The 12,146-nt window shown below is 37.8% G+C and overlaps 1 pseudogene; it reads left to right on the forward strand.

Moving 5' to 3' along the window:
• Nucleotides 1-2,244: 2,244 nt before the first annotated feature.
• On the forward strand, nt 2,245-10,681 carry LOC110197293 (leucine-rich repeat-containing G-protein coupled receptor 4 pseudogene; annotated as a pseudogene).
• The last annotated feature ends 1,465 nt before the right edge of the window (nt 10,682-12,146 follow it).

Genomic DNA, 12,146 nt, shown 5'->3' on the forward strand with positions numbered 1-12,146 from the left:
AATGAAACTAGCCTTCGTTATTTGGAAAAATGGAAATGATGTGTGAACATCCACTTCAGTCCTGCTGGGTTGGAATTACGTCATAAACTTACACACTTTGAACCACAAAACTCTGAACAGGAAAGATAGTCACAGAGAGTCAGAATTCATTAGCCTTCATAACCAAATAACGGAAGTAAGTGTGAGTTGTAATGAACTGCTCCAGTCTCTTGGATTTCAAGGAGCTGTTGCTCAAGTGTTTGTACGGTTAAGGAAAGTCCATGCACTGTTAAGGCTGGATGGAATCTTCAAGGCCATTTGGTCTAATTCTCTCATTTTCTACATAATTTTACTGAGGCTAAGAATCTTTAAGGGACTTAGACAAGGTGGTAGAGTTAGACAGGACATCTGTACTTCAGATTTCTCCCCTTTGAATTTTTAATTCTATCAGAGGACATTTAAATTTTAGATTGATTGCTTTCTTGCAATGTAGAGCTGAGCTCTAGTCCTGCTTCTCACATATGCTGACTGTTAACCTGGAAAAGTCAGATGACCTCTCAGTGCTGGAGCCAGTTCATTAAGAATAAAAAATGAAATAGAAAAAAAAATTGCTAAATTGATCAGAGAAACCCTCAGAGATTACTGAACTGATGAAATCATAGGTCAGATAAGAGAGAACAAGAGTTGGGGGGGAGGGAGAGACAGAGACATATAGAGAGAATGTAAAACAGAGACAGAAACACTCTGAGAGAGAGAGAGAGAGAGAGTGAGAGAGACAATATGAAACAGAGACAGAGAGAGAGGCAGAGAAAGCCTCTCTATATTTCTTAGGGACTTTTTAGCGGTTAGTAGGAACCAGCAGAAAAAAGCTTTAATCTAGGCCAATGGTCTATACTTGTATAGCCCAAAGCTAAGAATTATTTTCTTACATTTAAAAATATAAAACCCATTCTGTGCTCTTGGCTATATAAGAATGGGGGTGGGGCTGGATATGGCCCCTGGGCCATAGCTTGCTGACCCCTGGTCTAAGGAGTTACAAAGAAAATGTGTGGACATAGGGCAGTAGCTTACCAAGCCCTTACCATCAGCAATGATAATATTGGTGTGATTACTGTTCCCTGGGGAAGAAGTGAAAGTATGGGTAGAGTGGTTCAGGGCAGATGACCAGATGCCTCCATTGCCAAGGCTCTAGTGTCCTAAAGGACAGCTGGATGGGATGAAATATTAATGAGATGAAGTTTAATTAGACAGATCTTCTTTAAGCAGAGATCTGATTATATTAACCCCCTATTTAAAAGCCTTGATTGGATCTTCCTGTTAGGTAAATATCAGATTCTCTATTCTGGAAGTCAGTGCACTCTGTATGCAAAGTAGGTTAGTTAGTGTCTTACCTTTTCAGTCTAACCTTATATTAAAGCCAACTATTTACCTGTTTTACAACTGAACTTTCACATCATTGTTCTTTTGTATGTGACCCACCTTCATATTTTTGTACAAAATATTTCCTGTGGTTACAAATTTCCTCTGCTGCCCCCATCTCCCTTTGTTGCGATCCTACCCATCCTTCAGTAGGTCATTTAGTCCAAATGTTAAATCTTCATGAGTGATCCCCACCCCCCGCCCCTGCCAAGTACTAATGGTCCCTTCAGTCCTTATAAAATATCTGACTTTGACCTCTCATATGCTTACCAGATTTTTTTTCTGAAAGAGTATATGGAGAGTAGGCTTTGTAGAGTGAACAGATAGAAAGATTTCCAAGGCATAGCAAATCCCCAGTTGACGCTGGTGAGCATGAACTCATAGAAGACCATGGCTGCCCACTTTCCTGAATTTCTCCATTCTAGGTCACTCTGGAAGTAAACAGAAAGAGTGGATGAGTCAGGGGTTAAGAACTACTCTTAGAGATTTGTATGGCAGGTAAGTATTCAAGAATTCAAAAGAGCTTAGATTAATAGACAGTCCAGCTTTGAAATAAAACCCCAGTCAATAAATAAATAACTAAATATTTATTTAAACACCTACGCTATGTCAGGTACTATACTAAGTGCTGGGATTACAAAAAGGGTTAAAGCACAGTCCCTGCTCTCAAAGAGCTTACGATTGAAAGAAAGAGACGATAAGCAAATGGATATGTACAAATAAGGAAATACTTAAGTACTCAAAAGAGGGAAGGCTCTAGAATTAAGAGGGGTTGGAAAAGGCTTCCTGTGGAAGGTAGGATTTTGGCTAGAACTTGGAGGAAGCCAGGGAAGCCGATAGGTGGAGATGAGGAGGCAGAGCATTCCAGCAGTGGGGGATAGCAAGAGGAAATTCCTAGACCAGGGAGATAGAGAGCCTTGGAAGAATAGCCAGGAGGCCAGCATCATTAGATTGAAGGGTATGTAGTGGGGAGTAAGGTGTAAGAAGACTGAAGAGGGGAGATTCTGAGAAGATGGAGGATTATGTCAGAAAATTCCAGGTTCTCAAGATATTCCCCCATAAAAAAGATAAAATGACACCTTAGGCCAAACAAAGTGCAGGTAAAAATAAATAAGAATAGGGGCACAACAGGGGTCTTCCTGGGACAATTCCAGAAGATCAGAAGAAAAATCCCAGAACCAGGTTTGGTCACTGTGAAGAGTAAACACCTCCATCTACCTCCCAAAACAAACCCAGGAACTCTATGAACACAATTACAAAACACTTTTCACACAAGTAAAGTCAAATCTAAGTAATTGGAAAAACATCAGTTGCTCATAGGTAGGCTGAGCTAATATAATAAAAATGACAATTCTACCTAAGCTAATTTACTTATTTAGTGCACCAATCAAACTATCAAAAAATACTTTATGGAGTTAGAAAAAATAATAACAAGACTCATTTGGAAGAACAAAAGGTCCAGAATATCAAGGGAACTAATGAAAAGAAATGCAGGGGAAGGTGGCCTAGCCATTGCAGATCTTAAATTGTATTATAAAGCAGCAATCATCAAAACTGCTTGGTACTGGCTAAGAAATAGAGTGGTGGATCAGTGTAATAGGTTAAGTATGAAAGACACAGTAGTCAATGACTATAGTAATATAATATTTGACAAACCTAAAGACCCCAGCTTCCGGGATAAGAACCCATGCTTTGAAAAAAAAACTGCTGGGAAAACTGGAAAAGAATATGGAAGAAACCAGGTATTGATCAAAATCTCACACCATACCAAAATAAAGTCAAAATAGGTTAATGATTTAGATATAAAGGCTGATACTGTAAGCAAGCTGGGAGAGCAAGGAATAGTTTACCTACCAGATTTATGGAGAACAGAAAAATTCATGACCAAACAGGAAATAGAGAACATCACAAAAAGCAAAATGGATAACTTTGATTACATTAAATTGAAAAGGTTTTGCACAAACAAAACCAATGCAACTAAGATTAGAAGGAAGGCAAAAAATTGGGAAAGAATTTTTACAACCAGTGTCTCTGATAAGAGACATTTCTAAATATATAGAGAGAATTAAGTCAAATTTATAAGAATACAATCATTCCCCAATTGAAAATGGTCAAAGGATATAAACAGGCAGTTCTCAGATGAAGAAATTAAAGCCATCTATCGTCATATGAAAAAATGCTCTAAATCACTATTGGTTAGAGAAATGCAAATCAAAACAACTCTGAGGCACCACATCACACCTATCAGATTGGCCAAGATGACAAAACAAGAAAATAATAAATGTTAGAAAAGATGTGGGAAAATTGGAACACCAATACATTGTTGGTGGTGTTGTGAAATGATCCAACCATTTTGGAGAGCAATTTGGGACTATGCCCAAAGCACTATAAAAATGTGCATGCCCTTTGAATCAGCAATAGCACTTCTAGGACTATATCCCACAGAGATCATACAAAAGGGAAAAGGACCCATATGTAAAAAAAAATAGTCATAGCAGCTCTTTTTGTGGTGGCAAAGAATTGGAAATTGAGAGGATGCCCATCAATTGGGGAATAGTTGAGCAAATTGTGGTATATGAATGTAATGAGATATTCTATTGTGCTATAAGAAATGATGAACAGGCTGACTTCAGAAAAACCTGGAAAGACTTGTATTTTCTGGTGCTGAGTGAAGTGAGCAGAACCAAGAGGACTTTGTAGACAATAGCAGCCATGTTGTGCGATGACTAATATTGACATCTCCAAAGGCTTCGTGATGGAAAATGCTATCCACATGCAAAGAAAGAACTATGGAGTTTAAATGCAGATAGAAGCATACTATTTGCTATTTTTTTTCTTCTGTTGAGTTTTGTTTCCTCTTTCTGGTGGTTCCTCCTATTGGTTCAAATTCTTCCTTACAATGTCACTAATGTGAAAATATGTTTAATAGGAATGTATGTGTATAGCCCATAAAAAAAAAGTAAACACATCAGGCTACAATCCATTTTAACAAGCAGCCAACAAGCCTCAAGTCCTGGGATTAGCTGGGTTGAGAGGCTGCCTCAGCCCCAGACACAGGAACTTTCACCCTTGGAATAGTGAGGGGAGTTGGGCATCTAACCTGGGGAAGATCTAGGGATCCTCTGTTGACAAGAAATGCCAGACCCAGCTGTGCTTCAGAGGGTGGTGGGGACTAGAAGGAACCAGCACATGCAGGGTGACTGCAGAAGCAGTGGGGCAGAAGGCCCTTGGCTGTGAACACTTATGGGAGGCTGGGGATTTGGCTTTGGTTCTAGGCTAGAGGAGAATTGAAGATATGGGGAAAGAGGCACCATCCCCCATGCCCCAGGACTACAGCTGATTACAAAAGTTAAGCTATTACTAAAAAAAAAAAATGCTCAGGTAAAGGAGAAAGAATCCAAGCATAGAAAGTTATTATGGCAATAGAGAAGACCAGGGTTCATCTTCAAAGGAGGATATTGAAATAAAAAAATCTTTTTTTATCCCAAAGAGTAATGTCAAATGATCACCTACCCCCCAAAAAAATCATAGAAGAACTTAAAAAAGATATTAAAAATCAAAAGAGAGAGATAGAGGAAAAACTAAAAAAAAATAAGAACAATCCCTGAAAAAAAAATTATGAAAAGAAAATCAACCAATTAGAAAAGGAGATCCAGAATCTTAAGGAATAAAACTATGCCTTGAAAATTAGAATTGGGCAAGGTGAAGTTAGAGGAGTTATAAGAGATAAAGAAAAAAAAATTAAAATATGAAGAATGAAAAAAATAGAAAAGAAAATGAAACATTATCAGAAAAACAACTGATCTAGAGAACAGATCAAGAAGAGAAAACATAAGAATAATCAGACTACCTGAAAGTTATGATAAAAAAGGAATCTTGATACAATAATACAAGAAATAATTAAGGAAAGTTATCCTAAAGCATTGGAACAAGAGGAGGGGAGTAGAAATAGAAAAAAAAATCCATCAATCACTACATGAAAGAGATCCTATGAGGAAAACTCATAGAAATATTATAATCAAATTCAGAAACCCTCAGCTCAAAGATAAAATATTAAAAGCAACAAGAAAAAAAATCAATCTAAATATGATGGTGCCACAATTAGAATCACACAAGACTTAGCAGCAGAGACTCTAAAGAACTGAAGGTCTTGGAACACTATATATCAAAGAGCAAAAGAACTGGGGCTCTGGCCAAAAATATCATACCCCGACAAGTTAAGCATGATCTTGAATGAAAAAAAAATGTACATTTGATCAACTGTCAGACTTTCAAGACTTTAAAAAAAAAACTGAACTTAATCGAAGATTTGACATATAAGAGCCAAGAGAAATATAAGGTACATACAAAGACTGATTACAAGGGATTCAATGAGGACAGACTGTTTACTACACACACACACACACACACACACACACACACGTGTGTGTGTGTACATATATATATACACATACATATATACATATACACACACACACACTCACATATATATATTATATATATATATATATATATATATATGTATAAAATGTAAAACATATACCTAAGATTGTCATTAGTAATTGTGCTGTTCTTAAGAAAGATTGGAGTAAACCTGAGTGTGATATGACTTTAAAAAGTAAAACCATTTAGGAACAGCTGAAAAGACTAATTAGTTTATACAAATGAGGTGCAAGAGGAATAGTTGATACAAAGGAATTAGATGGGGGAGGACGGATGGTAGTTCTGGCAACCTACTTTCATCAGGAATGATAGATAAATATTTAATACTTTGAATATGTGGTATAAATATTAAATATGTTGAATATTCAAAATATTCAATAAATATGTGCCTGTAATGTAGAAGATAGACTAGATTTGGTCTCGCTGATTCTAGCAGGCAGAACTGGGGGCACTGGACAGGGGCTGGAAAGGGATAACTTTAGGCCTGATATCAAGGGGAAAAAAACCAAGAAACTAAACTAAATAATTGTGATGAGGAATGAACTACCTAGAAATGTAGTGGGTCCCCTCTCATTGGGAGTCTTCAAGCACAGGCTAGATAATGACCTAATGGATATATTAGTGTGGTGTGTATTTATGTGTACTTCTCTCTTCTTCTTACCTCTGTACTTCTCAGTGACTTCATGAGTTTCCATGAATTAAGCATCATCTTTATGTAGATGGCTTCCAATTCTACATATCTAGCTCTAGTTTTCTGAACTTCAGATGCTTGTATCTCACTGCCTATTGGACATTTCAAAGTGGATATCCTATGGGATTCTTAAACACCAAATGTCCACAACAGAACTCATTATCTTTACTTCCAAAATTACTCTTCTTCCAGTTTTCACTATTTCTCCTGAGGATGCTACCATCATTCCCAATACCCAGGTTCACAATCTGGATGTTAACCTTGATTCCCCATTCATCCTCACTCCATATATCATAATTAATAAGTAATTGCTGTTGTCAGAGGGAGTTCCCACATTAGGAATCTCCAGGTTTACAAAATAATCCCTTACTTACATTTAGCTATTATGTATTTATGTCTATAAAGATATGTAGCATATATAATCAGTATGTATATTATGATTTCATTCATTGTATTTGAATTTTCAACACCAAGGCTAGTTCAGGACAGTTTCTGACCTATAGCAGGAAGTCATTTCATGTGCTTTAATTGATTGGATGATTGATTATTCACATTCTTTTTTTTTTTTAGTTCCATTTGTTGTTATGGAAGAAAATTGAAACATTTCCCACTTATATCTCAGGTTTTGTTTAGTTTTGTTTGTTTGTTACATCCTGAAATATGGGCAGGGAGACCAATAAAAACACAGAGAAGCAATAGCACTCTCGCTATGCAGGAATATCACTTTCAAAATAATGATTTGAAAAATCCTTTAATTGTTAAATGCATTCATCCCAAAGAAATGAAATATTATAGTACCACTCTCATCTACAGAGATGAACATTATGATATCATATTTAGAGATTCTGTCCAAGTTCTTTTCTTAAAGGATGATAAGAATGAAGCTTTGGGATTTTTCTAAGTCCAAAACCCTGTTTATAATCAATATTTTTTCACATGGATATATGATACAGAACTACAGAGAAATGGACTGGGAAGAAGCCAAGAGATCCAGTCCTGAGTCCAACTTCTGACACTTTTTTACCTGTGTGACATTGGACAAATCATGCCACCTCTGAGACTCACTTTTCTCTGTTGTAAAGGGAAGAGAGATAATGATATTTGTGTTACCTAACTCACAGGATTGTTTTGAGGAAAGCATTATGTAAATTATATGTTTGGAATTATTGTTATTACCATTTGTTTTGGACTGAATTTGTGATTGAATTGGTAAATTCCCAGTAAAGAAAACCTCTACCAATGAGGACTGGCATCTGCTCTCCAACTTCTCATCTTAGAATTGCCTGGGGCAGAGCTTAAGTAACTTCCTCAGGGTCACACTGCTGGTATGTGTCATATGCAAGATTTATCCACACAGTGTTTCTTTCTCTAAGGCCATCTCTCTATCTTCCATGGGCCAATCTGTCTCTGTCTCTGTTTCTCTCTCTCTGTGTCTGTCTTTCTCTGTCTTTGTCTCTCTCTGTCTCTTTCTGTCTCTCTCTGTCTCTCTGTCTCTGTCTCTCTCTCTCTGTTTCTCTCTCTCTCTCCTCACTATCTCTATCCTCTCCCTTGTTCTTTCTCTCCTCTCTCTCCTTCCTTCTCTCTTCTTACCTCTTTCCCTCTTCTCTCTGTCATTGCTTTTCCCTCACTCCCTCTCTTGATTTTCTTTCTCTTCTTCTGTCACTCTCCTCTGTCTCTGTCTGTCTCTGTCTCTCTGTCTATTTCTGTCTCTGTCTCTTTCTGTCTCTCTGTCTCTCTCTCCCCTCTCTCCCCTCCCCTACCCCATTTATGTTTTCTCCTAGATAAAGATGGATAAAAATATATTTACATTATTTCAAAAATCTTATTGAAGTTTTAAGGTATTAAAGATTGTGACATAAATGCATTCATATATGCTAAGACATGCAAACACACACACACACACACACACACACACACTTTAATAATTGTTGAGAGCTCATTGATGTAAGAACTCCTCTCCTACATTACACTTCATCTCTTATCCTATATGATCCATCCTTTACCTATCATTTCACTGTTGCCTTTTATTGGTGAGCAATAAAAGACCAAACACTTAGTTGAAGAGAAGAGTATCAGGGTTAAGCTATATGTCTTGTTTGTCTTTTCAATGGGCTTCTAAAAATTCCATTTGCATTGTGAAAATGCAAAATCATAGATCTTTGAATTGATATTGGTCATTACAATAATAAGATGACCAAACATTCACCATAATTTGTATATAAAGAATACAAAAAGCACCAGAGATTTTTAGGTTAAAATCAGAAAAAAAAAGAGTCCTGGTAGGGCTATCTTTTTGCTTCCTGGGATCCTAAGCCAGGAAGGGGCATCTGAGTGGGAGATAGAAGTAGCAGCAGCAGTGGAAGGGAGCAGCTGGAGGGTGCCATCTCAGCTCTGTCGGCTGTCCCAGGGTCGAAAATCCTGCCCAGCCCAATGCAGTCTCCATGCAGCCTGCAAGAAGAGCAGAGGGAAGCAGACTTGCTCTAGGGCATGCATGTTGGCAGACAGGCAAAGGAGGCCCCGTGCTATCTCTTAGAGTGGTTGCATTGACCTTGACAGAGATTAGAAAAGAGGAGGCACAGAGGCTCAGGCACTAGTGGAGGGAGCATCAATGTCTTGCTGGGCTTGTTCCAGCCCTTGGCTCTAGTCATGGCTTTGGGAAGCTCCACTGGACCTTGCCCTACTTCCCCTTCCAACCCTGCCCAGCTCTCTGCTGTGGCTACCAGAAGTGAGAAGTGGACTGTACAGAGGAAGGGCTGATACTTATGCCCGAGGGATTGAGCACCTTTACCTACTCTTTAGACATAAGTGTGAAGAACATTACCTGGTTACCAGAAGATGCATTTAAGAATATTCCTTTTCTGGAAAACAAAACAAAACAAAACAAAAAACTCCAACTGGCCAACAATGGTTTTTCCTTCATCCACCTAAATACCTTCTGTGGGTTGAAAGAGCTCAACATTTGAGTACTCCAGAAGAATCAGTTGAGAGGGGTTCCTGGTGAAGCTATTTGAGGACTGAATCCCCTACGGTATTTGTATTTAGATGTCAATAATATTTCCTTAGTTCCTGAGGAGAGCTTTGAGGTGGTTGCTCAGTTATGACATCTATAGCTTAATGAAAACAATCTGAGGGAGGTCCTTGTCCAACCACTTAGCAACCTTGCCACTCTCCAAGCTTTGATTTTAACTCCCAACAATATCAAAAACATCCCTGACTTTGCCTTCACAAGCCTTTTAAAGTTTCTGGTTTTATATCTTTGTAACAATAAGATTATAATATTGAGTCAGCACTATTTTAATGGATTAGATAATTTGGAGTCTTTGGACTTGAATTATAATAATTTGGGAGAATTTCCTCAACCTATTGAAGCACCGCCAAGGCTGAAGGGACTGAAATTTCATAATAATTCTATTTCTGCAATTCCTAATGGAGCATTTGTGGGAAATCCATTCTTCAAAACCATACAACTAAAGAACAGCCCTTTGTCTTTTGTGGGGAACTTTTCCAAATCTCTTAGAGCTACATTCTTTAGTCATTCATGATGCAAGCATGGTACAAGAACTTCCTCACCTGACTGGACCCATCAATCTGGAGAGTTTAATCTTGACAGGCACTAAGATAAGCCATATACCCAGGCACTTGTGCCAGGAATGAAAGAAACTTAGTGCCTTGAACTCATCTTGCAACAACATATGATAACTTTCAAGTTCCAGTGGTTACAGTCCTTTGGAGGCCATTTCATTACAATATAATGAAATCTATGACATCAACCAAGATACCTTCCAAGGACTGGTATCCCTATAGATCCTTGATCTGAGCAGAAACCTAATCTGAGATGTTTACAATATGGCATTTCTTAAGCTTGGGTCAATCACTAAAATTATATATCCATTTCAATCAACTAACATTTCTAATAGAAGGACTGAATATGTGAAACCAACTAAGTCCTGCAGGCAATTTTGAGCTGAAAGTAGTATTATCAGCAATGGACTTGGTGAATCTTACCTGGGCCATATGTTTACCAATGCTGGGCATTTTGGGGGTTATGATTCAGACATAAACTTAAACACAGATGGTGCCAGCCTTCCTGATGGTAGCATGTCATCTAACCTGGAAAAAAAGATAATGCAGTGGATAACACTGCACTAAAAAGAAGGGCAGAGCCAGGCGATCATCTACTGTGCTCCCTCAACAGATCCTGATGGAAATAGCTCAGGATTCTGGACTCAAGAATTTTGAGGCTAGCCATGCTTCCAATTCATTGTCCTCAGTAATTAACATAGGAAGCAACTTCTGTGGAGACACAGCCTGGCAATTACTCCTGCATATACTACAGCTACAGCTACTGAAGAATGTTCTTTCGACCAAAGTCCTTGGCACTGTCAAATGGTTTAACAGTACAAAATGATAGGCTCTCCTCATTGGAAATGACATGAAAGAAGAAGCATTAGCATCTGATGTGCCACTGTACCCTGAGGCCAATTGGACCTTCCCATCTGACTTGCAGCTGCCACCTTCCCTATGTGTTTTCTCCCAGAACAGAATGGGAGCTTCTTGAGAATAGGAACTTAAAAAAAAACACTTTTCTATCTCCAGCACTTAACACAGCTGTTTTCATAGAGTAAAACTTTAATAAATGCTTTATCTTTTATTTAAGTCTCTCTAGAAATGTGATTTAAACAACTTTGGAATGAAAGAATGACATGAGAAAATGTTACCAACTTATTTCATGATGATCTGAGATGATAACAGATAAAACCTGAAAAGACAAACAGTGTTGATGTCTTTAAAAAATACAAAAGGCAAAGGAAAATTCTACTGAGAGAAAAAGAAAATATTAAATTCAAGTAAACAAAAGAGGACTCACTGAGTGAAAAGCTTGAAAAGCTTACAATTAGAGGGTCAAGAGTTGGAAGAGATATTAAAGTTTTTCTAGTCCTACTCCCCTCAGTTTACAGAGGAAGAAACTGAGGTTTGGGGAACTGAAGTGGCTTGCTCAAATTGACACAAATAAGGAGAAGCAGAGCCAGGATTTGAAATCAGGCAATAAGACCATAGGTCTACAGCTAGAAGGAATCTTAGAGATTATTTGCTCCAATCCTCTCCCATTGTTTTACGCATAATGAACCTGGACCCCTTAGAGGTTGAATGATTTCCCCAAGGTCACACAAGTAGTAAGCAGTAGAGATGGCATTGAAATCCAGGTTCATTGATCTCCCAAGTCTATCATATATATAGCTTTCACAGCTGTTCTGACTCCAAACCCATCTAGCCAGTGCAAGTTTTGCAGGCCCACCAATTGTTATAACCTTGTTTATAGTTCTCAATAATAGTTATTTTTTTTCCGATCTAGTAAACTCTTAAAGTTTACATTGAACAAACTTTAAAAAGTTGCTATCTTCCTCCTTCCTACTCCTTTCACTTTATTCAGCCATCTAGGCAAATGAGACCCCCCCCATCCCTGAACTTAGCTAAGATGGGCCAAAAGGACATATAGGCCATTACCAGTTCCTTACTAAAATTCTAGATTAGTCATTGCTAATATAGCATGTCATTTTTAATAATAAATAAGGCCATGCTTCATGTCACATTAGTAATAAAACTTAATCATAAA

This window comes from Phascolarctos cinereus, unplaced genomic scaffold (assembly GCF_003287225.1).
Source record: "Phascolarctos cinereus isolate Bilbo 61053 unplaced genomic scaffold, phaCin_HiC Scaffold_1;HRSCAF=81, whole genome shotgun sequence".
NCBI lineage: Eukaryota > Metazoa > Chordata > Mammalia > Diprotodontia > Phascolarctidae > Phascolarctos > Phascolarctos cinereus.